The sequence below is a fragment of the Ambystoma mexicanum genome, chromosome 8 (genome assembly GCF_040938575.1).
Source record: "Ambystoma mexicanum isolate Mex_15411 chromosome 8, UKY_AmexF1_1, whole genome shotgun sequence".
Lineage (NCBI taxonomy): Eukaryota > Metazoa > Chordata > Amphibia > Caudata > Ambystomatidae > Ambystoma > Ambystoma mexicanum.
In genome coordinates, this window is record NC_090929.1 from 791467435 (window position 1) to 791493209 (window position 25775).

At 44.3% G+C, this 25775-nt stretch overlaps 1 protein-coding gene across 4 annotated transcripts in view; it reads left to right on the forward strand.

Moving 5' to 3' along the window:
- Window positions 1-25775, forward strand: part of LOC138472450 (polycystin-2-like protein 1) — a 2384383-nt gene that overhangs the window by 1939547 nt on the left and 419061 nt on the right. The window lies entirely within an intron of this gene.

The following is a 25775-nucleotide window of genomic DNA, read 5'->3' on the forward strand; positions in this document are numbered from 1 at the left end:
ATCAATCCTGGTGCTCGAGCATCCAGTCTGCTATGCTCAACAAAATTCAACTCCTACAAAATAAAATCAAAACACCCGTTACTACCCTACCCAAATCAGACCTGCCCACCCCAACACCTGTCAATCCTCACTCCACAGAAGAAAAACCATGTTATTCATTCAGAAATGTATCTGAGGGAGAAGTACTTACCTTCATGAGAAACATAAAACCATCCAAGTGTAAGGGTGACATCCGCCCGGCTAATCTCATCAAAGATTGCGCAGACACTCTAACGCCATTCCTAACCATATTCATAAATGCCTCGTTCACCACGAGCACCATCCCAGCATGCCTTAAGGAGGCTTGGGTTCGCCCACTTTTGAAGAAACCTTCCCTAAACCCAACATCGCCAAATGAACTACAGACCCACCACCACCGTACCCTTTCTGTTAAAAATCCTCGCATCCTCGACAAAGCTACGTACAATCAGATCTAACACTTCCTTGAATCTCACAACATATTAGGGAAAAGGTAGTCAGGTTTCCGCCCTGGTCACAGGACCAAAACTACCCTTCTGGATCTCAAAAACCAACTAGGAGCAGTAACAGATGAAGTGAAGCCCACCCTCCTCCTCCTTCTCGATCTGTCGGCAGCATTTGACCTGGTCGACCAGTCCACCCTCTGTAGACAACTCACCAACACAGCACAATTCTCTCAAGAAGCTACTGCCTGGGTCACTTCCTTTCTCGAAGTGAGAGCCATGAAAGTTTTCTCAGAGCAAGCCTGTGTAAACCCCACTACCATGCACTGCGGAGTCCCGCAGGGCTCCTGCACATCTCTGACATTGTACCATCTATTCACCCTACCGCTCTTCAATGACCTTGACAATCTCGGCAAAGCTTACACAAACTATGCCAAAGATACCAAAGTGCTCATCCCACTAACTGGCTCCCATGAAACAGATGCAGAAGCATTATGTAAAATCTACTCCACCATCCAAGCATGGATGGCAACCAATGGACTATGTCTGATTGGGGATAAAACTGAGCTCCTCATAGTAGGCACCAACGAAATGCTCAACAAGCTCAACAAACAGTACAATTCCTTCAGCATTGACAACATCCAAATTCCGGTCTCAGCAGCAGTCAAAACACTGGTGGTGTACCTAAACTCGATGCTCTGAATGATGCAACAAGTCAGCGCCATTGCGACATGAGTGGCCTTAACGACAAAACTAATAATTGCGGTCAAATCAAATTATTCCGCTGCTAACTGCTTCTCCATCGCCAAAGCCACCACTGGAGCCAAATTAGACTATTGTAACATCTTATTTGCCGGCATGTCCACAAAAAATCTGAACCGACTCCAAGTGATTCAAGGGAATGCACTCAGGGCTGCCCTAATTATCCCCAAAAGAGATCACATCACCAAAGCCAGATAAAAAGCACACTGGTTGCCAGTCAAAGAAAGAATACTCTTCAAGATGCTGTAATTAACACACAAATATCTCTCAATCAAAGCCCCCCATCTGACAGAGAAAATCACCAGCAACATCAGCCAGACCCATAAGGTCACACCATGCCAACCAGTTAAGTGTCTACCATCAAAAGGGCTAAAGCAGGAGGGGCCTGCTTCACGTTCCTTGCCCCTAAGTATTGGAACGTCCTCCCCACAACCCTTCGAAACGAGACATCATATCCAGCCTTCCGCAAATCGCTCAAAACTGAACTATTCAACTAGCTCACCCCAAGATTCTCTTGTCCTCATGCCCCCAGGTCTCTCTGACCTCAGAGGAGGAAATGGGTTCTGCAAAGGTCGTTTTGCGTGTCTTAGGTTAGTCTACTGTATATGTACACTGTTTTCTCCCACCTGTCTGGCATGGTTCATTGTAACTAAGAACCACAGACAGGTGCCTCTGTCACTTCTGTGTAACCAAGTAAGCACTGGTGTAACAGTGCCACAATACTCCCCGGGCCACTTTGTGCACTTTAGAAATTCAAATAAATAAGTAAATAAATAAATAGGTTGTTTTCAGCCCTTCCTAAAACCGGCACTCATAGTCCGAAAGTGGCACATTCAGTCCGACTTCCGAAGAATGCGCCACCTTCAGAATAGGTGTTAATTACCGAAAATGTCATTAACACTTTTTACAACATTTTCGTTAGTATTAGTTATCAATTTCTGTGACGACATATTTTTTTCATCTGGCAGTGTTCAGGGCCCTAGTGCAAATGGCATTGACAAATAATGCTACTGTTCTACTGTGCCCCTTTTCATGTAGACTTTGTGTATTTAATGTACATTGAAGACGGACTTCCTTTGATGTCGTGGTTTGCTGGGGTCGACAGGAATTCTGGCTTTGCTAGTACTTGTGCAATTCTGGATTAAGATGCAGGGGGCGCCTGCTTTTTTTAGGTCGTGGATTTGGCCTGATATTGCTCTGTTTAATTCCTCCCTGCTGTCACTTTGGAGGTTTGGATGTATCACATGAATATCTGGTACCAAGTAAGGATTGTATGATTCTTGATTTTAAGCTTTATTTCCAGCAATGCTCTCACTATGTTTCCCTCTTTGTGTGCCTCCCCGCTATCGTTCTCTGACTCATACCGGGAATTTAATAGAAATGATACGTGTAACTATATGTTTGTGAGCAGATGCACTTACAACGTGCTATTTAAGGCTGTCAATAAAATGCAATCTTATTGCTTGATCTCCAAGTACCAATGAATTGAAAATGTCACTCTAACATTTGCATTGGAACAACAAAGGACAACATGCCTGAAATAGCTGGTGATGATAGAGTGACAGCCAAGCTTACATAGTGTTTCTAGTAGTTTCAGAACGTCCTGTACATGAACTACGACATTCATTTGCAGACTTTTTGCTCATATATTTTTGTAAAATATATGCATTTGTATTCCAAGTAATTCAGATTTTCCACACATACGTTACAGAAATTCAAAATTCTATTAAAGACACGTAGGCGAAGGATTATGCTTTTCTCACAACTTTACTGTTCAAGCAGCATCATTAACACAATAACAATAACTCAGATAACGTATAAAACTACAAGTCCCAACAGTTTAGAGTCTTTCTGTAGTTCTTCTGTTATTGGAGTTAAACATGTGACCTTAATAATCAATCACTATACTCTGTAGTGCATCCCTATATATCCAGTCCACCATGTTGTCTCCTCCTCTTTCTTTGTCTCTTGTAAACTGTAGCTTCCCAACCGGTCGACGCTTTAACTGGTCCATTAAAATGACCTCATGATCCTGTTGTTTTATTATCCACCATAGAACCTGAAACACAAGCCATATTTCAGACTATTGTCCCAAAGGTGTGTAATCGACATGAATACCAACCATACCATATTCCTTTTTGACAACATAAAAATCTTTTACACTATTATCATCACAGAATGCATCACATTCACATGTATGACATCGATTACTGGGTGGGATAATCCTTTGCCTCCGTGTCTTTAATAGAATTATGACTTTCTGTAAAGTATGTGTGGAAAATCTGAATTCTTTTTCAAGACACAGAGGCTCGTATTATGCTTGTTCAAAGCTTACTTACCACAAACGTAGCAACTTTTTCCACTTGCTTAAAATAAAATGTTTTCAACGTTGATTCTTTCAACCAGTCTGCTGCCTTCATGATGTCTTCTAGTCTGGCCCCTGCCTGAAAAGCCTTAGAAGCCATTGCTCCTCTCACTGAGTGAACCTCATAGGACTCTGCATCTACTCCAGCTTGTGTCATCACCCATATATTCCATATAGCTTGCGTGGCTGACGCTACTGCCCCAAAAGGTTTACTTATGGCTATGAATAACTGATTCACACCAGGGGGGTCTCCTTTCACTAGTCATGGACTCATATTCTGTAATGCATCTCAATGGACAAAATTTGGGTTGATCTGGGAAAGCTTGATAGGCTATTGGTCTCAACCAGGTGTTGGTCCTTTTTACCAAATATATCAAATGCTATTCCCTAAGGGGATAGTGTCTTCCTATTGGTCTTCATCAATAATTTGTTCAGCTTCTTCTGATAATCCTGGCATAGCACAGGATCCCCTGCAATTGATCACTCAATGTAATTGAGGCTGCCTGTCCTCACCAGTAAATGACGTCCCTCTGTGGGGTCCCTCACTATGAGGTCTGACCTCGGCAATGCTATCAGATTGTCATAGGTCATCTCTAGCAGGTCCGGGGACCATGCTTTACCCCTCCAATCCAGCGTAATCAGCACCATGGATACTCGCTGTCTCCTCGCCTGCGTTAGAGTCCTTGCGATCATCGCAAAGGGAGGGAAAGCATATTCTTTGCTTGGAACCCACTGTTGCAGTAATGCGTCTATCGGTCTGGTCTCCAGCTGAAAAAACAAGCAATTTGCTAACTTCGATGCAAAGAGGTCTGCCTGCATGGATCCGATCTCTCCATCAGTGTCTGGAATACTCTCTCGTCCGTCTTCCAATCGCTGGCGTCCCTGAGGAATCTGGAGTTCCAGTCTGCTATCTCGTTCTGACGGGCTGGTAAATATACTGCCATCACTGATATCCCTCTCTGCAGGCACAGGTGCCAAAATTCTTTCGCTAGCACCGCTAACATTCTTGACTTGTGCCTCCTAGTCTGTTTATATAACGGACTGCTGACACATTGTCCATTTTGAGGAGTATGCATTGTGCTCTCTCCTGTGTTCTGCATTTCACCGCGAAGGATCCTGCTAGAAGCTCTAGGCAATTTATGTGAAGATTTAATTCTTCTCCTGAACATCTGCCCCCTGTCGACAGATCTCCGCCTTTGGCTCCCTTCCATTCCAGGCATCCATGTGTTGCAACCACCATTCCTGTTCCTCTTTCACTTATATAGAAAGGGGTATCCTTTGTTCGTAGGATGCTCCCCTCCTGAGGTGTTGGATGTTCAGTCTCTGAAGGGTCCTGTAATGTAGAGGGCCCGGGAATATCGCCTGAATTGACGAAGCTAGGCGTCCCACTAGTCTCGCTAACTCTCTCTGTGATATCGGCCCTCATTACGGGTCCGGTGGTAACCGTGCTGGTAAAACCAGCAGATAGCCGCCAGACCCGTAAACAGTTACCAGCGCCTAGCTTGCCGGTAACACTGGGACATTACAACCCCGGGTGCCCCCCCCCCGGCTGCCGGAAAGTCAGGCGCCGATAACTATGTTGTTCGCCCTTCCCATAGAGACCCATAGGACTCCATGGGAATGGGGACCACTGAAACACTGCCGGTGTTTCAGTGAAAGTCTGCGGGCGTGATCAGTTCTGCCCGCCAGGGCAGACCTGGCGGGCAGGAAGGAAACCCACCCACAGACTTGTAGTTTGGTGGTCCAGAAACAACAGTTTACCGGCACCGTTGTTTCCGGACCGGCAAACTTGTAATGAGGCCAATTGTTTCTGATGATAATCTGGTCCGTATCCCTTTCTTGATATCGTTCAGTTTGTTCAGAGGGAGGTTTAACGTTCCCTGCACTGTGTCTAATCTGAAGCCCAGAAAATCCATGTTCTGATGGGCTTGATTTCTCCCAGTTTATTAGAAAGCCAATTTGTTGCAAAAGTTCTAGAGTGACTTCTATTTGTTCCTTGATCAGTGTTTTGTCCCGGCACATTATGCAAATGTCGTCCAGGTAAATGATCAGTCTGATCCCTCTTTCTCTGAGGAAAGTCACTACCTGTTTCATCACCTTTGTTAAACACTAAGGGGCTGATGCTAGACCAAATGGTAAGCAGGTGAACTCCCAAATCTGTCCCTGCCAATGAAACCTCGGAAACCTTTGTTGTTCTGCTGCCATAGTGTAACGCTCACCTGATTCCCGTAGAGGCGCCGGTCTTGACTGGGCGTATACCGTATCTTCAAAGGTGATGTGTAACACACGGCTGGCTCTTTGGGCTGGAACTCTGTGCACTGTATGTCTGACTCGAAGGGTAAGATGTCTGCAGATAGAAAATATGGGATTAATGAACTGGGTTATTGAATGTCTCTCTCTTCTTCCCTTTCTCTTCTCCTGTAGAACCCCAAAGGTTAACGCTCTCACCTTAGGTAAGTGAACGCCGTGCTCTCCATCTGCCTCGGGGCAGCGTGCTGTAACCAGTTTCTTCACTGGATAAGGGGAGCAGGCCTCTTGACTTCAGAGGACTGCTGTCCGTCGTTTACTGCACGAACGGTAAGTTTCGAGTAATTCTAATGTCTTTAAAAGTCTTTAGTAATGATGTCTCTTGTTTTGCAGGGTTCCGGCGATGGTGGATGACGGGCTGAAGTGAGTTGAAGATGGAGCCCGTGTGATGAATAGAAGCGCCTGGAAGCACGTAAGTAAGCGCTTCTTGCCTGCTTCACGATGCGCTCTAACTGTCTTTTTATTTTGCAGGTACAAGTTCGGAGCGGCTGCAGGGTGCCGGAATACCCACTGGGTTAGATGTGGAAAGGAGTAATGGCACGTGAGTATTAAAGTTCCCCAATGTCTTTAAACGCACCTTGTTTTGTCTTTCAGATGCGGGATGCAGCGCCGAAGGCCTCCGGAGCGTGCGAAGAGTTGGTAAGCTTTTGTCTTTCAGATGCCGGAATACTGTGCGAAGACCTCCGGAGCGCACGAAGAGTAGGTAAGCCTTTGTCTTTCAGATGCCGGAATGCAGCGCGAGGCGTTGGTGACAGCCGATGGACCAGGTAAGTGAAGCGCTGTCACTGAAGACCGTAATGCTAACCTGTTCTTTCTTGTCTTTATAGGTGTTGCTGAAGACTGGATTCAGGATGGTAAGCCTTTTTCCTTAGGCCCAGGATCAGATGCAGAAGACACGATGAGCGTTCTGCTGCAGAGGATGCAGAATAAAGCAAAGCAAGATTCATCCATCGGGTGTGGTTTAAATAGCCTCCTGTAGTGCTTAGGTGTCTCCTTCCACAGCCACGCCTAGGTAAGAAAAGAGTTCCTGCTTTCCAGAAGAGTTCCAGTGTTCTGAACCTAGGGAGTGGCTCCTGCCCCACCCAACAGGAAAAGTAGTTCCAAACAGAAGAGGATCAGAGGCTCAACTGGCAGGCAAGTAAGCAGCATGGTCTGCTGCAGGTAAGTCCACCCAAGCATTATGAGCCCGGCGCTTCCAGCGCTGGGACTGGGCATATTTATGAGCCTGGTGCCACTGGCGCCAGGACTGGGTCCAAAAGGTCCCAATTGGGACTGGTTGGCACTCGGAACCTGGGTTATGGATCTGCTTCCAAGGGAGTTGGGAAAACCCTGACCTTTTGGAAGCAGAGATCATGACAGTACCCCCCCTCAAGGCCCCTCCCAAACCGGGCTTCTCCGGGGGTTTTGGCTTGTCAGGAAATGTTCGGTGAAATCTTTTGATTAGGCGAGGAGCGTGGACATTTTCAGCAGGTTCCCAGGATCTCTCTTGGGGGCCGTAGCCTTTCCAGTCAATTAGGTAAAATAGTTTAGATTTGGAGATCTTGGAGTCCAGAATACTTTTGACTTCAAACTCGAGTTCTCCATCAACTAGGATAGGTTTTGGAGATTTAGTTAGTCGGGTTTGAGGTTGCACGGGTTTTAATAGAGAGACGTGGAAGACCGGATGTATCTTCATGTGCGGGGGCAAGTCCAACTTGACCGCTACTGGGTTTACTACGGTAGTGATGGAATAGGGACCAAGGTATCTTGGGTTGAATGTGCGTGGCCCTTTTAGAGGTAGATATTTGGTGGATAACCAGACTTGATCCCCTACTTGATATTGAGGGGCTTCCTTCCGATGTTGATCTGCTCCTTTCTTGTATTGTTCTTTAGCTCTTTGAAGGTGAGAAACAGCTTCCTTAAAGGCTTGGGTGATTTTAGAATGCAGGTAGTCTACTGCTGGTGTTTCAAGATCTTGGAGGGGATCCAACTCCGAGGTTCGAGGGTGACTGCCGTATAAAAGAAAAAACGGGGTTTTCCCAGTTCCCGAATGGACAGAGTTATTGTAGGCATATTCGGCTATCCAAAGGATGTCTTTCCAAGTTTTTTCAGTTTGTTGCAGCATGCAGCGTAAATACTGTTCCAGAGTTTGATTGGTCCTCTCGGTTTGTCCGTCGGTCTGAGGGTGGTGACTGGTCGATAGTCTCACATCAATTTGAGCCGACCGACAGCAACTTCGCCAAAAATGAGAAATAAATTGACTACCTCGATCCGAAATTAGAACCGAAGGAAAACCGTGCAGTCGGACGATGTTTTCGAGAAATTCTCGGGCCAGAGTTGCTGCTGTTGGCAAGCCTTTGAGCGGAATGAAATGCGCCATCTTGGAGAATAAGTCCACGATTACTAGAATCGTATTGTATCCGGAGCATGGAGGTAGATCGGTGATCAAGTCCATAGAAAGCGTATGCCAAGGGCGAGGTGGGATGTCAATTGGGCGTAAGAGGCCTGCTGGTCTTTCCTTTTGACTCTTGTTTTGGGCGCATACTCCACAGGACATTATAAAGTCTCTGATATCTTTTTTCCAAGACGGCCACCAGAAGTAGCGCTTGATCTTTTCTGAGGTCTTGGCCATACCGGGATGTCCTTCCATTAAAGAATCGTGATAACAAGAGATTACTTCTTTCTGTAAATCTGTGCTGGGCAGGTATAATCGTTCTTGGAAATACAATAAGTTGTCCTTTACTGCAAAGTCCTTTCCCTGCAGATGCCAATTCTGTATGTCTGCTGGAGTTACAAGTTGCCTGGCTTTATCCTTAACTTCCTCTATGGATTGTGTGGCGATTACACCCAGAATTCTTTGTTCGGGAATGATTGGTACAGGTTTAGGGTTGATCAAGTGTTCTTTCACTCCCATCCGAGAAAGGGCATCAGCTTTACCGTTTTTTGTACCAGGTCGATAGGTAATTATGAAGTCAAACTCGGCAAAGAATAATGCCCAACGGAGTTGTCTAGAGGATTGGGCTTTTGCGGTTTTCAAATATTGCAGGTTTCGGTGATCTGTAATCACAGTAACGGTGTGTCGAGCCCCCAGCAGATAATGCCGCCAAGCCTTAAAGGCAGACTTGATAGCCAGAAGTTCTTTGTCAGTAATCGTGTAATTGATTTCAGGAGGCGAGAATTTGCGGGACCAAAATGCCACGGGATGCAACTGATTGGTTACCGGGTCCTTTTGTGATAGAACTGCCCCATTGGCAAGGCTTGAAGCATCAGTTTCCACGATGTAGGGGAGTTCGGGGCGAGGGTGTTTTAAGATTGGTGCAGAGATAAATTTAGTCTTCAAATCCTGGAAAGCTTGTTCCGCCTCAGTAGACCATTCAAAACGTTTGTTTTTCTTTAACAAGGCAGTGATGGGCTGGACTATTCGAGAGAATTCGGGGATAAACCTGCGGTAAAAGTTAGCGAAGCCTAACATGCTTTGCACACCTTTTACGGAGGATGGTGATGGCCATTTGAGAACTGCATCGACCTTCTTTGAATCCATACGCACTCCGCTAGGTGATAATATGAATCCCAAGAATTCAACTTCAGTCACGTTGAAAACACATTTTTCCAATTTAGCGAAAAGTTTGTGTTGACGCAACCTTTCGAGGACCATTTTCACGTGTTTCCGATGTTCAGATTCCGATGAAGAATAAACGAGGATGTCGTCAATGTAAACAACAACACACACATCTATGAGCTCTCTGAGGACATCGTTCATAAAATATTGAACGGCGGCCGGGGCATTGCAAAGTCCGAAGGGCATGACCTGATATTCAAATAGCCCATATTTGGTGCGGAAGGCCGTCTTCCATTCATCGCCCTCTTTTACTCGTACCAAGTGGTAGGCTCCTCTAAGATCCAGCTTTGTATATATGCATGCTTTTCTGACTTGGTCCAGGAGTTCAGGGATCAAAGGTAACGGATATCTATTCTTAACGGTGATCTGGTTCAGGGAGCGATAATCTATACAAGTTCTAAGGTCTCCTTCCTTTTTTGGAACGAAGAACAAAGCTGAAGAAGCAGGGGACTTGGAAGGACGAATAAACCCATTTGCCAGGTATTGATCCAGGTATTGTCGAAGGTGAAGGTTCTCAGGCTCGGTGAGGGCATAAATTCTACTACAGGGAGGAGTAGATCCAGGTATCAGGTCTATCTGGCAGTCATAAGACCTATGAGGAGGTAGAGAGTTAGCCTGATCCTTCCGGAAAACATCTTGGTATTCTAGGTATTCGGGAGGTAACTGGGGAGTCTCTGAAGAAATTGCTGCCAGTGCAACACCAGGTGGAGGGTGACAAGTAGAGACACATTCTGGAAACTGGACCGTTCTTGCTCGCCAATCGATCAGAGGATTGTGTTTCTCTAACCAAGGTATTCCTAGAATAATCTGAAACTGAGGGGCCTTGATCACATCGAACACGATCTTCTCATGGTGTCCATCTTGACTTACTAGCGTCACTTCTTGAGTGGTATGCATTACTGGCCCGGAGGCTATCTCCGTACCATCCACCGTAGTAATGACGTCCTTTACAGCCTTGGGACAAAGAGTTAGATTCATCCTCAAAACCATTTCATGATCCACATAATTGCCGATGGCACCGCTGTCGACGTAAGCTTCAATTGCATGTAATCGATCCGGATTATCAGGGCTAATGAGGACCATAGGTATCACGAAATGCGAGGTCACGGAACTGGTTTTCACGCTCGGCAAGAGGACCTCTATTCTTGTCGGGCGAGGTCGTTTCCCTGCTCAGAGTTTGTAACTTTGGTAACTGCAGCTCCTACTGCCTTCTTGGCAGGTTTCACCAGACAGTCTCGAAGAAAGTGCCCTGAGTTTCCGCAATAGAGGCATAATTGCAACTGTTTTCTCCTTTCCCGCTCCTTTTGTGTTACAGGACCCTTGGTCTTTTTGACCTTGCAGGCTTTCTTTCTTCCCCCTTTCTCCATTCCTGTATCACCTGTACCGCTGAGCTCTTCCATTCCTCTGGAGAACTTTATCGAGTCCTCCATGACTGCCAGCTGTTGTGAGCTGGCCCCATACTGTGACCCAGGGCCTGTTGTAATATCTCTCCCATGACGGCTGGCAATCTTTTCTGGCTCACTTAAGCCCTACCCTCTTCACTTGAGCTGGACATGCTAGGTTTTATTGGGGACAGTAATGCCACTGCACAAATAATCACAGGTGTCTTGGGCATGTGCCCGTCTTTGTTTGTTTGTTTGTTTGTTTGTTTATTATTTATAGCGCGCGCCAGACCCGAGGGTAACCGGGCGCGTTGTTCAAGGATACTTTAAACTTTACAGGTTACGCATGTTTACAAGTAGTGGTTATACGTCGTAGAAATTACATAATGCAGGACAGTAAGGAGAATATACATTGTGCATAATATATACATATAACATAATATATACAGGAAATATGCAGTAGGAAGATAGAGACTATGTAATTATGTACATAGTACGTCTGTAGAACAGTGGTTATGTTGGTGTAGGGCAGGACTATCGGTCATTTTCTTTGATCCAATTGATACAGTTAGATCTGAAGAGAGCGTAGGATTGGGTAGATCTCAGGCCAGGCGGGAGGGAGTTCCAAAGCTGGGCAGCTTTGACCGGGAAGCTGTTTCCTCCGGCTGTACTTAGTTTAAATGGGGGTATCACTAACTGGTTAGAGTATGCTTCTCTGGTGGGTCTAGTGGAGATTTTTCTGTTGAATCTAGCAACTAGGTATTTGGGTGCTAGATGGTTGATACTTTTGAAAGTTAGAGAAGCTGTCTTGAGTTTGATTTTGTCCGCTGTGGAGAGCCAGTTGGATTGTCTTCTAGCCTCTGAAATATGCTCCCTTCTTGGAATTCCTAAGGCAGCTCTAAGAGCATTGTTCTGTAGTGTTTGAATCTTTTGCAATGTATGTTTATTGGCCCCTATATATAGTGCGTTGCAATAGTCCAATTTCGACAGCACTAATGCTCGAGCAAGGGTTAGGCAGTTGGCAGTGGATAGGTATGGTTTTGCGGCTCTAATCAGCTTGCAGGTATATGCGGTGCTGGATGCCATTGCGCTCACCTGTTTGGTTAGGGAGAGGTGGGAATCAAGGTAAAACCCTAATGTTTTTACCTCTTTTGCCACCTTGATAGTGTTACCGTCTATGACGAAGGAGGAGTATTCTTCTTTTAATCTATTGATGTTTTGTGTGTTCCCCAGTATGATGAGTTCCGTTTTGTCATCATTCAGGCATAGCCCGTGGGTGGCCATCCATGCCTGAATGATGAGATAAATCTTGTTCACCAAGGCCAAATCTTGTTCATAATCCCCTGAAAGTGGTATGAGAATCTGAGTGTCATCCGCATAGTTAGTGTAGGTGACACCCAGATTATCTAGATCATCGAACAAGGGCTTTGTGAAGATGTTGTACATAGTGGGGGAGACACAAGAACCTTGTGGGACTCCACATGTGATGGATACAGGGTCAGCAGCAGCAGAAGTAGAGAAGACTCTCATAGTTCTACCGGTTAGGAATGATTTGATCCATGCGATGGCATGTGTGGAGAAATGGGCAGCTGTTTCTAGGTGGGTGCAGAGCACATCATGATCCACCAGGTCGAAGGCTGCAGAGAGGTCCAGTAAGAGGAGTAGGGCCATCTTTCCGGAGTCTCTCAGCTCATCGACCTGAGTTTTAAGATCGATGAGCGTGGTTTCAGTTCCGTGCTGAGGTCTGAAGCCTGATTGTCTTGTGCCTAAAAGGTGGTGCAGCTCCAGATGTTTTTGGATCTGCAGGTAGGCTACCCTGTCTTTGTAACTTTTAGGGCAGATTCGTTTCTTTATTAGGCGCTGTGTAGGCTTGTCCACATCATACGGTTTTTAATGGATGCTATGCCTTTTTCGGCCACTAGGTGGTGCTGTTACGGCGTCAACATACTCTTCTCCTTCACACTCTTTGTATCTTGTTGGCTTGGAAACTGTGAACGCTCTGATGCGTTCACTCTAGCAATATGTGATCCTTCATTAAACCGAACGTTGGGAATATAACAATTATCCCTGTCTGACAGATGTCAGGTTCTCCGTATTGCAGGCACATCCCTACGGCATCAGGGAAGTAGAAAATGAGGAGCATCGGAACCCTAATGAGTCACCATCGTGCTCCTCGTACTTCCGTGACTGCAGTGCCCTCTGTGTTCAACACGGTCGCCGGACCTGTTTGTTCCGTTGCGCTCGCTTTCTATAATAGATCTATGATTCTAAACCCTTGCAAATATGCTCTGCCACATTTCCTGAATGCTGTGTGTTATCCCTCACTGCGTGTACACTATTTGCTTAAGTCATGTATAACACCAATAGCATAAATCCTCACTTTCAGTCAAGAAAAGTAACGTTAGGTACTTAACAGCTGCCCGAGCAGCAAAGAAAGAGGAGGAGACAACATGGTGGACTGGATATATAGAGATGGACTACAGAGTATAGTGATTGGTTATTAAGGTCACATGTTTTAAGTCCAATAACAGAAGAACTACAGAAAGACTCTAAACTGTTCGAACTTGTAGTTTTATACATTTTCTGAGTTATTGTTGTGTTAATGATGCTTCTCGAACAGTGAAGTTGTGAGAAAAGCATTATCGGAGCCTCCGTGTCTTGACATAGAACTAATATTCACTCGCCACAATTCTGTCTGTTTACCCTCTCTGAAAGGCCCAGCCAACGACTGACAAAAGAAGTGGTTCCACTGAAGGAAAGGTTTGGGAGTAGGTTGTTCCCAAACTCAGCAACCTTAAATGATATGATATGATATGATATGATAGCTTATTTATATAGCGCTTATACACAATGTGTTTCAAAGCGCTTCAAGGCAAGGGAGGAAACAAGGGAAAATACAATGACATTCTTAAAGGCCATGAACAGTAAGGCTGTGAAATCGACATTTCAGATAGTGCAAGAGCTAAGACATAGATAAGCAAGGGAGGGGGAGAGTGGGACGGAAATGGAAACAGACAGGCACCTACTGTACTAGGCCTGACAACATTTCGGCTAGAGCCGGAGAAAAACAAAAGGTGAGTGAGAGCGGTGCAGAAGGGAGGGGAGGAACACAACAAGCGACTATCATACTAGGCCTGACGACATTTCATATAGTGCTTGGGGGGGGACAAATAAGGAGAGGGGGGAGGAGACAGACAAGGCTGCTATCATACTAGGTCCAGGAACAATTCTGATAGAGTAAATGATAATTTCCACCCTAAATCACACATGTAGCTGGCTGGTGCCATGGTGTCTTATTCCGAAAATGCACATTTCCAGACATTCCATTACATAATGATTTTTCAGTGGCTGGTACCACCACTGTTGCTTCCTTAACTAAGTATTAAATAAACGATTACTGTTTTTTTAATTAAGTATTTATACGCACCTTCTTGATGAGGTTTCTAAAGCTCTTTCGTAGCACAGCAGCCTTCATCTTGGAATACATAGGCCTCTCCTCCTGAGTCAACTGGATAATAACATCAGTTCCAACCGTCGGTTGGCGGCTCATACGGACTGCACCCCAAAACTTTTCTTTCACACCATGGTGGCAGAAAGTTTACTTCAGCTTTTCAAACCAATCGAAAATACCCTTCCCCTCCTCACACGGTTGGACTAAGACCATGGGGAGCTTGCACCTAGGCTTTCCTTGGGAGTCACCACTGGAGACACTTTTGGAATCCTCTTTCTGGGTCTCACGCTCCATTTTCCTCAGAATTCCTTTTGTTTTTTCTTTGCAAGTGCCTTGGCAGCCTTCTATTTCCATTCCTCCACGGCAATTATCCTTCCTCTAGGAGGTTAAGCCTTTCGGAGTTGAGCACAGCAAGATGCCCTGGAGGCCGGGACAAAGCGCGGGAAGCCATGGATAAACACAACTTATCGTAGGCTTGCGACATTTGGGAGAGCACTGTGCCTGCATGGTGGGAGGAATGCTAAGAAGCGCTATCACTGTCACTCTCCTCCACGGTTGTTCAACCACCATTTTACTATTAAACACTCCCTGCAGCTTGCCCCTGTCATCACTTTCTTCATGTGAACATGTGAATGGGGCGTGTCCAACCATGGTCTTTCAACTATTTACAGCGGAGTGCCTCCGCTGCCATTTTCTAGGCAGCCACATTCTCCTATTTTCCCAACAAAGCATTCTGCAACTGGCTGACCATGCTACTACGTTTATCTTAAACATTACACATTTCACTATTTTTTGGTGATTTGTAAACTTCTTGCATATATATATATATATATATATATATATATATATATATATATATATATATTCAGTAAAAAAACTTTGTTAAAGGGACGTTATGGTTAAGTTGTGCTATTAAAAAGCTATGAAATTCAGTAAAAGAACTTTGTTAAAGGGACGTTATGGTTAAGTTGCGCTACTAAAAACCTATGAAATTCAGTAAAACTTTGTTAAAGGGACTTTATGGTTCCAAGTAAAAGCCAAAAACCCTTGAAATTCGCCAGTTATGGTAAGCTAAGCAACCATCACTCACGCCACCATTGTCCACTGCTAAGACTAACACCCAGGACATCAAAGATGACATCACATGTCTGGCTCCCTCTTTTTTCCTTTACTGACAAATCTAGGCCAGTAAGAGTCAGGGACAAAGAAATCATAAACTCATTATTTATATTCAAGTATACTTCAAATATGTTCTTAAGTAACTCACTTGAGTTTCACTCACAGCATATGAAACATATACATAGGGGAAAACACATATTTGGAAAACAGCAATGCTTTGTGTGTATAAAGATAATCAGTAAGGTTATCAACACTTTCTTATAGTTCTGCCTTTTTTTAATTACTTTACTTTCCTGGATATGCTCATCTTTGTATACATTGTATGCACACTACTCTCCTTAGGGTCCAGTCACATTATATGATATTTATACAAAGAGAATTAGTAGGTTTGAAGCACAGCGATCATTTCTGTGTATAAAGTTAACCAGTCGGGGTATGAAGATTGGCTACTAGTACTATTGATTACTTAATTTTCCCTGTATATGCTCATATTTGTATGTGTTGTTGTTATTTGTGTTTCATTTTGAATAATGCGATTATGTAGTAAGTGGGTTTTATTAGCTAGTTGAAGTTGGTTTGCGGCCACCATCCTCGGGAGTTTTAGGCTCTCCTTAGATCGACTTTCTCTCCACTTGAGGAATCACCCTCAAATCCGATCTGTGAAACAACCTTGATAAATGTTTACGCAAACCTGTTCCAGACGCCTGCATCCTCAAGTTCTCTGGAATTTAGTACAAAATTAGAACCATGGATAGATCTGAGCAGTGAAGCCGAGATCTTCAAAGTCCTTCGAAGACTCAAACCATCGCGAGCGCCCGGCCCGGACGGAATCACAAACCTTGATCTAAAGAAATACCCAACAGAATGGTCTTCGTTGATTAGCGAAATTCCGTCTTCATGGACAACCTCAATTGTAGTCCCAATATTCAAAAAAGGCCGGAAAGAAGATCCTAAGAACTACCGCCCTATCGCGCTTTTGGACACGGTTGGCAAGGTGTTCGGCTCTTTACTACTCCAAAAATTTCAGCGATGGGCAAGTGAAGCAGAATGCGCTGACCCGTTTCAAATGGGATTCACAAAAAACAGTGGCACAATGACCAACATTATGTCCCTTAGCGCACTTAAAAGCAAGGTGCTCGGAGGAGGCCCGAGAGTGTTCCTTGCGTTCATAGATCTGGCGCAAGCCTTTGATCAAGTAAACAGAGTGAGTCTGTGGAGAAAACTGAGCCTTTGGAAATGCCCCGCTGAACTCCTTCAACCAATCCAAGCACTACATCAGGACACAAATGTACGTGTGAGACTAAATCAAGCTGGCCTGTTATCGTCATAAATCTCAGTCGGCCGTGGAGTGAAACAGGGATTCCTCCTTGCTCCGGCACTTTTCATCGCTTACTTGGGCGATTTCAAAGCCTCAGAACAATCTATCCGCTCCTTTCCGCCGTCAATGGGAAAGTTGAAAACCACAAGGCTACTCTACGCGGATGATCTAATCCTAATGGATATGACCCCTATTGGCCTCCAGCGCTAGCTCGATAACTTGGCTGCTTATATTCAAGCAAATGATTTAACCATTAATGCATCTAAAACCAAGATTCTGACCCTGGAAAAACATAAACGACCACAAGAAAAACTATTCTGGTACTTGGATGGGGCTGCACTAGAAAAAGTCTCTAGTATTAAATATCTAGGAGCAACACTAGACTGTTCTAGTATCAACGTAACCCTTCAGAGTTGCTTAATGAACAAAGCAAAAAATCTAGCGGCACAAGCCCGGACAATGGATAAAAACGTTTGGTCACTTTTCCTTGCTACCATTGATCAAATTCTATAGGATGAAGCTGGTTCCATCACTCACCTATGCAGCGGAAGCCCTTCCCCACACGCCTGCCGATCTGTGGCTGAAGTTAGAGGGTTACTTCTGGCGCATGGTCCTAGGTCTCCCAAAGTCAACATCGGCCCCCCTTATCAGAAGAGAGCTAGGTCTCCTCTCATTGGAAGGGACCACGGAGATAAAATCCATGATGCTCTATAGGAAAATGCTGCTTCCAGATTGCTCACATGTGCTAGCCATCGTATGTGCTGAAATTCTGACAGCACGTTGTTCTGTTTTAAAATCTTGGGAAATGGCGCGTAAAGCGAAACCTTTGGAAATTCACTCTTCAGAGCAAGATCTCATCCGCAACCAGTCAAAAATAAAAAGGAAAATCAGTGAGCTGGACTGGATTCAAACCGTGAACAATGCAACGAAAGCAAAATCAGTCAGCCATCTCCCACCCTATCAAAGTAAATTGAACATTGTTCTGGACTATTTGAGCAAGTTCCCCAACAAAGCTGCCAGAACCTTGTTTTTGAAAGCACGCTTAAATTTACTGCCGACTAACAAGATTTTAAAACTCAGAGGATAGAGTAATTCAAACACATGCTGTTTTTGTGAAAATGACACTAACGTAGAAACTATACATCTCTTGCTCCTAAACTGCCCAGGAACTAGGGCTATAGCCGAGAAATTCTTGTTACCACATCTTTCAGCATCATATACCAGGGAAGAGGAACTGTGGTGGACTCGCCTAATGAGTGGAGAAAGAAATACCTGGACAATTGCCACTACACAGACTCTTAAGTTTATCTTATCCTTATGAAACTTAAATCATCGCCATAACCACAATTCTTCTTCTGAAATGAAATGATCTCCTCTTCCATTTTCTTCTTCTTCTTCTTTTCTGTTTCTTCTCTTTCATGATGCAGCTTCTTGTTCTACATTTTCACTTTCTCCCTTTCTTCACTTCGTTTCGTTTTCTACTATGTTTTGTAAAAATCATTAATTTGATTAAATCAACCAAATAAATGAATAAAAGAAGCATGTATCATTTTACTATTCAACATGATAATATTGCACATTCATCATGTATCTTGCACACAATGCCTATGTTTCTACATGAGTAGGTTAGTATACTGGAAAGAACCTGATAATAGAATGGTATTTGTATCAATGCATTACTTAATGCACTACATACTTCATGAAATGTATTCCTATAACCCTTCATACTTTTTGATCAAGATTACTATAAGAATCCCTTGTACAGACTTTTTATGAAAATAAATGCACATGTGATGTCATCAGTGATGTCATCAATGACATTTGTGATGTCATCTTTCATGTCCTGGGTGTTAGTCTTAGCAGTGCGCAGTGGTGGCGTGAGTTATGGTTGCTTAGCTTACCATAACTGGCGAATTTCAAGGGTTTTTGGCTTTTACTTGGAACCATAATGAAAGAGGCCCCTAGGGGTGCCTTACGTCTATGGAAACAAGGCAAGTCACCACACACGATAGCTACGCCAGACACAAGGTTGTATTCCCAAAGCTAGGGTTTATTGCAAAGCAAATAGTTGCAGTTGGTCAACTCGGTCTCACGCCCCGCGACGTGTATCTCTAGACCTCGAGGGACGCAAGAGAGTGAATTACGTACATCAGTTACATATATACAAAATGAATATCATACAATCAGCTATGACATGTTTAACACCCCCTTTATTGGGTTTCTTTGAACTCGGTGTGATGATTGACACTTTCGACAAGTATGACACCTTCAAATATTTATTCTAGTAACAATATGCAATTTTGCAAGTGCGGAGGCATCTTTTAGTTGTTGAACAGAATACAGTGATTCTGTTCTTGGAAGCGAGCTACATACGGGGGAAGAGTCACATTCCAGACCTTACTATCTATGAGGTGCTATTCGTGTCCTGGGAGCCGACATGCTCTACAGGGCTCGGTAAAGGGGGGCCGTAAGAAGAGCATAATTCAAGCCTTTAGCTGCTATATTCTAACATATTCTACCATATAACGAGACTGGCTGGCAGCTGTGAAATGATTAAATGCCCTGTGGCTCTGCTTCAAGGCTACATTCGGGATGGAGCCGGGCCTACGTTGCGTTTAAATGAACTCTTATTAGCCTTGCGGCCCTGCGGCCTTGTCCTTTCACGTTCAGACAACAATATTAACAGTCGAGCAGTGTAAGCAGAAAATGTGCTGCAAAGCAATAAGAACAGAAAGCAATGAGCAATTGTTAGAAAACAAAATGGCGATCCTTGTTACATCAAAATGGCCGTTCATTGGTAAACTCGGAAACCTGTCTTTCTATCGTATCGTGCATGAGACGGTTGGCCCACGGCCACCAAAATACGTTTTGCCATCAATCATGAGAGGTATCCATTTTTCTAGACTGACAAACCCTCCTTTGGCCGTATGCCAAACGTCTCATTCATTTATTGTATCCTCCACTGATGACGATAAGTCTAAAGTACTTATGTCTGAGTTTTCCATACTACTGTAAGCATCATCATCTTCATTAATATCTATAGCCATTAATTATTTCACTGTTTTCATATTATCTGTGTCTCTGTCATCCCAGCCATAAGTTTGTTTTCTTCTTGTTATTATGTGCATATATCCCTCAGTTACCTCAGTGCAAACTAACGGTATGCAGTGTGTGCAACAACAGCACGTTATGAATATTCCAAACACCACTACTGATATCGAGATCAAATTCCATCCCCAAGAACGTAATATTCCCCAAAACCAGGGCTCTATTCCCCAGCCCTCTTCTCCAGTAGGGAGTTCGGAGCTTAGGACATGCATTTTCTTTATTACTTCAAAAATCGTAGGGGAATAATCATCAACAAATACACAGCACGCCGATCCCACAATCTTGGAAATTCCCCCACGATCAACCAGGATCACATCGAGAGCCATTCTATTTTGCAGTGTCATCAACCTAATTCCTTTTTCTTCCAACGTCATGTTAAATAGTATATCTGTCGTTGCGTTTATGGTATCTTTTAGTATTCTGGACAGCTGCCTTATGTTGTAGGAGTTCACTATCTGGGACAAGAATGGAATGAATGATTTTGCTACGTCAGTCGCTATCAAAACACCTTTGCTACTCCTTTTGGTTCTAGATCTGGATAGTCTGGTCATATCTGCTGTTTCTAAGAGGAACACTCCTGGGAACAGTAGACCTAGGTAACATGTACCCCCCAGTTTCTGGGCAACCAAGGACATGCTTTCTCTCCACATATAAAATAAACTGGATCTCCCACATATACTGGTTCTATTCCCCATTTTAATACCACTGTATTCATGCATCCAGTAAATGTTCCGACTGAATAGGAGCTCTTCTTTTTTAGACAAAAAGGGACAGTTCTTGGGTTATAATTTTCTGTGTAAGCAGGGGGAACTGCATCTTTGTTCCCGTCTGTTCTTACACGAAACGTCATCACAGATGTTTTAACTGGTGGGGACAATCTATCTTGTCTATTTAGTTGTGTTATTTTTCGCGTGCTTTTCCTTGTGGGCTCTGGGGTCATCACTTGTGCTTTATGGAATATGGAACAACCTACAGGCCTCATAATTATTTCCTCAAACTCATTCATGTTTGTTCTGTCTAATTGACACGTACCACTCTTATTCCATTTCCCATAGAACATTGCACCTAAAGATGCACTACATGCAGAACTTAATGGTAATGGTTGTACATACTAACCTATTCCTTTCCCAGCATGCTGCGGTAAATGGGCACATACCCAGAAATTTGTTTTCTTTAGAATTGCATGTGTCAAATTCATAATCAATAACAACGTATTGTTCCCATACCCTTCCCTGTGTCTTTCTTCCATCGGGGACAAGGTATAAGTAATCACCTGAACCGGGCTTTCAGTAGTGGATATATTAACTATTGGAAAAAACATTCCCAATGGGTGTATCGATTCCACATACCATAGTACTAAGGCTGTCGTTATTGGTGCTACCACACTCATGAAGCACATGATTATTGTCAGTGCCAGCATACAATTCTTTTTACCATGCGTTTTCCTTAACCTTACAGTCTTTACAATCAACTTATTCTCAGCAGCGGTGCAGGGGGAGGCTGAAACCGGTCCCGACATGTTTCTCATCGTCCTTCTTCTTCCTTATCAGAGTTCGTCATGGATATCTCTCTTCGTTGCACTTGTTCTGATGTCAATAAGTTCAACGGAATTGTCACAGTTCAGTTCTGCCAGTCCTTTATTGCCTGGATTTACTTATTTATTTTTAGGCAAGATCGCTTGTCCTTTCTCATACTGCTCAGAGGACTTTTGGTCAGTTATCTATTGCCTTAGTAGCATGTACACCCAGCTTGTCCGCTCTGGTTCAGGACACATGTACTTTTTATGATCGCACCGAGGAGCCGCGAGTCTTGAATTGTCCGACCTGCACAATTCTCACGCTTCTCTCCTCTACACCTCTAGTTCCTTCTCCATCCATGAGCAGAACCAGAGGTTAACATAAACACCAAAGAATTGTGGATCACTTTGTCTTTCGAGGCCTTAAATCATATCGCCTCACTCCTGGTATTGTGTGATCCGTGAACAGTGCCGGTGCACTTCCAGATCCAGGCTCAAAGTCAGCCTGTGGCGCTACTGCAGGTGCTGGTGTGCGCCGCGCTAGTGATGCAGATTCGGTCTTTGGCGTGCTGGCAAGTGCTGGTGGGCGCCAAAGGAGTACACGTTTAGTGTCTGCCGGTATTTGCAATGCAGATTTTGTGTCAGCCAACAGTGATGTAGATTCTGTTGGGCAACGTTGGGGCACTCTTTGCCCTTCCCCCTTTTTAGCAATCGCTTCAGGCTTTGTTTCGAGTTTCACTTCTCGTTCGGACAGATTTGGCGGCAGCTTACTGGCAACAGTTTCTTTCGTTTCTGGGACCGCTGTCTCTTTCCGGTCGTCTGGGTCAGGCAAGTCTTTTAACAAAGTTGGGATCTTTTTTGCATGGGTGGCATGGATCCACAACTTCCGTCCATCTACCCGTATCGCCGTCTGCGTTGCCAACAGTACTTGATAGGGGCCGCGCCACCTGGGTGCTAACGATGATTTTCTTTCATAAATGTTTAGCAGCACCCAGTCGCCTGGCTCCAGCGTGTGCCCCGGACCGGTGTATCTCACTGATAGAGCCTCCTGCACCTGCTGATGAATCAAACGCAATTTCTGCATTAAAAGGCCACAATAAGTACTAAGCACAGGATGTTCTACCTCACTAAGTCATTTTGGCTGAGGTGCGCACCAAACATTTGCCGGCCTCCAAATTACGATTTCGTACGGGGAGAGCCCAGTTCTAGCCTTTACAGACGTACGCATGCATAATAGCGCTATGGTTAATGCATCCACCCAACTCAACTTGCTTCCTGCACATATCTTGCTTATTTTTGACTTGAGGATCCCGTTGTGCCTCTCCACAAGACCGGCCGAACTCGGATGCCTTGAACTATGAAATTTCTTATCAATCTGAAGACCTGCACATATCTGTAACACCACTGCGCCCACAAAATGTGGACCATTATCTGACCATAGGACACGGGGCAAGCCAAAACGGGAAAAATATTCTTTAAGCATTACTTTTGCCGTGCTTATTGCTGTGCAATCTTTTAAGGGATATGCCTCCACCCACTTGCTGAATGCACAGATCACCACCAAGACATATTTCAAGTTTTGGCATCTCTCCATCTCTATGAAATCAAAATGGATTACCTCAAAAGGCATAGAGGGCGGGCCAAAACTGCCTATTGGAGTCACTGTTCCCTTACCTACATTGTGTTGTAAACACGTGATACAGTTCCGCAACAACCTCTCTGCATTCTTCTTTATGTTTACATTCTGCCATACTGTAGATAGGTGCTGTATTATGTTTTTCGCACAGATGTGAATAGGGCTGTGGGCCATTGTGACCATTGCAGTCACATAAGAATTTGGCAACATCCAGTTACCTTGTCCACCCAACAACCCTCCAGATCTAACTCAGCAGAGCCCTTTTCCCACCCTTCTATTTCATCGGCCGTGGCTTCGGCCTGCATTTCTTTGACAGTTTCAATTCCATTTTCTATCATACAGGGTACTTCCTCGGTCTGGACTGTCATCCTCTTAGTATTTAAATCAGTGGCAGTTTGTTTCGCAATTCTGTCTGCAAACGCGTTTCCCTCTCCTACTTTGCATGTTACCTTTTTATGTGCCTCGCATTTCACTATTGCTAGGCGTTTTGGAAACGTGAGTGCAGATAATAATTGTACAATCAAAGGGCCATGTTGAATTCTGGCACCATGTGATGTCAAGAAACCTCTCTCAGCCCAGAGTCGACCAAAGTTATGAACCACCCCAAAAGCATACTGACTATCAGTATATATATTCACATTTACATTTTCTGAAATCTCGCAGGCTCTGGTCAATGCTATTATCTCTGTGGCTTGTGCCGAATTGTAGGGGATTCTTTTGCTTTCTATAATGCTCTCTAGGGTAGTGATAGCATAGGCGGCAGTTGTCGTGCCATCAGGTAATTTAAAACAAGAGCCGTCACAAAATAACTCTCCATCTGGCTCTTTCTGTGGGGTGTCACTTAAATCAACTCTCCCCTTCGTTTCTTCCTCAGTGACCATTAAGCAATCATGGGGGGGTGATTCGTTGTCACTAATTTCTTTTATGGGCAGTGGCATTAATTCTGCAGGATTCAAAGCGCTACACCTCAGAATTTGGATATGGGGCACGAACAAGATAATCTCATATCTTGTCAATCTAGCAGGGGTGAGGTGTTGCGTCTGTGTCCTATTTAATAGAACGTCTAAGGCATGTGGCACCATCAGAATTAAAGTATGCCCCAATACCATCCCTTCCGTTTGTTTCACCGACGCAGCAGCCACCGCGTCAGCTCACAAACATCGTGGTAGTGCGCGCGCTACAGGGTCCAGCGAGGAAGAGAAATAGCTGCACGGCCTATTTCTTCCACCTTGTTCCTGTGTCAAAACCGCCAATGCACATCCTTCACTTTCACACGCAAACAGTCTAAAGACCTTTTCATAATTCGGTGTGCCCAAAACTGGAGCAGAACATAATGCAGTTTTCAATTGATCAAACGCTCTCTGACATTCCTCATCCCACTGCAAAGGTATAACCACATCCTTTCTAGTCAAGTTCACCATCGGTTTCACAATTAAGGCAAAATTACCGATCCATTGTCGGCAATACGAAGCCATGCCTATTATGGCTCTGACTCCTTTCTGTGTCTTTGGAATAGGCATACAAGAAATACTATGCGTTCTGGCGTTAGCCTTCTCCCCTCTTTCGAAAGTAGGTAGCCCAAATAAGCTACCTCCTTTCAATTATATTGAAACATCTTCAAACTAGCTTTATGGCCATGTGCTGCTAGGTGTGACAGTAGTAATACAGTGCTTTCTTTACAAATATCTTCTGTGTCAGCAGCTAACAACAGATCATCTATGTATTGCAAGAGTACGCAACCCACTGGTAATTCTAGCATGTCTAGCTGCTCTTTCAATGCTCTACTGTAAATACTCAGACTTTCCGTGTATCCTTGCGGAATCCGCGTAAATGTAAATGATCGTCCTCCTAATGTGAACGCAAACAAATATCTGCTGTCCTTGTCCACCGGAATGCTAAAGAACGCATTTTTTAGATCAACTACACTAAAGTATTCTGCTGAGACAGGTATCATTGTCAATATTGTAGTGACATCTGGGAATAAAGGAAATTGTGGATCTACTGCTTTGTTCAGCGCGCGCAAATCAATTATGAAACGATATGGTACTTCATTGCCTCCTTTTTTATAAACTGGAAGAATCGGGCTGTTGCATCTACTGCCTGCAATTTCTTCAATCACCCCTAATTTCACCAAATCTGTAACAATACTCTTCAATCCTTTCTCACCTTCAGCCAAAATTCTGTATTGGGGAATTTGTGGTAGTGTAACACCCTTTTTCAAAAAGATCTTTACTGGCTCTATTTTCAAGCATCCTACATCGGTTTAGGTTGAAATGACCGAAAAAAATGTCGAAACGACCAAAAGTTCTAAAAATGCTACCACCAAAGGATCAAACACCAAAAGTTCGATCCTCTGGTGGTAGCATTAAAAAAAAACAGGGGCTGCGGGGGTGTCCCCAGCATTGCCCCGCTCACTATACTTTATGGTATAGTGAGCGGGAGCTGCGGGGGACACCCCTGCAGCCGTCAGTGAAAAAAAAAAAGGGTGGCTGCGGGGGTGTCCCCTTCATTGCCCCGCTCACTATACTTTATGGTATAGTGAGTGGGGGCTGCGGGGGACACCCCTGCAGCCGTCCGTGGAAAAAATAAAAAAAAATGAAAAAACAGGGGCTGCGTGGGTGTCACCCGCATTGCCCCGCTCACTATACTTTATGGTATAGCGGGCAGGGGCTGCGGGAGACACCCCCGCAGCCGTTCGTTTTAAAAAAAAAAAAAGAAAAGAAAAGGACCCTGCAGCGCCAGTTCACAATCA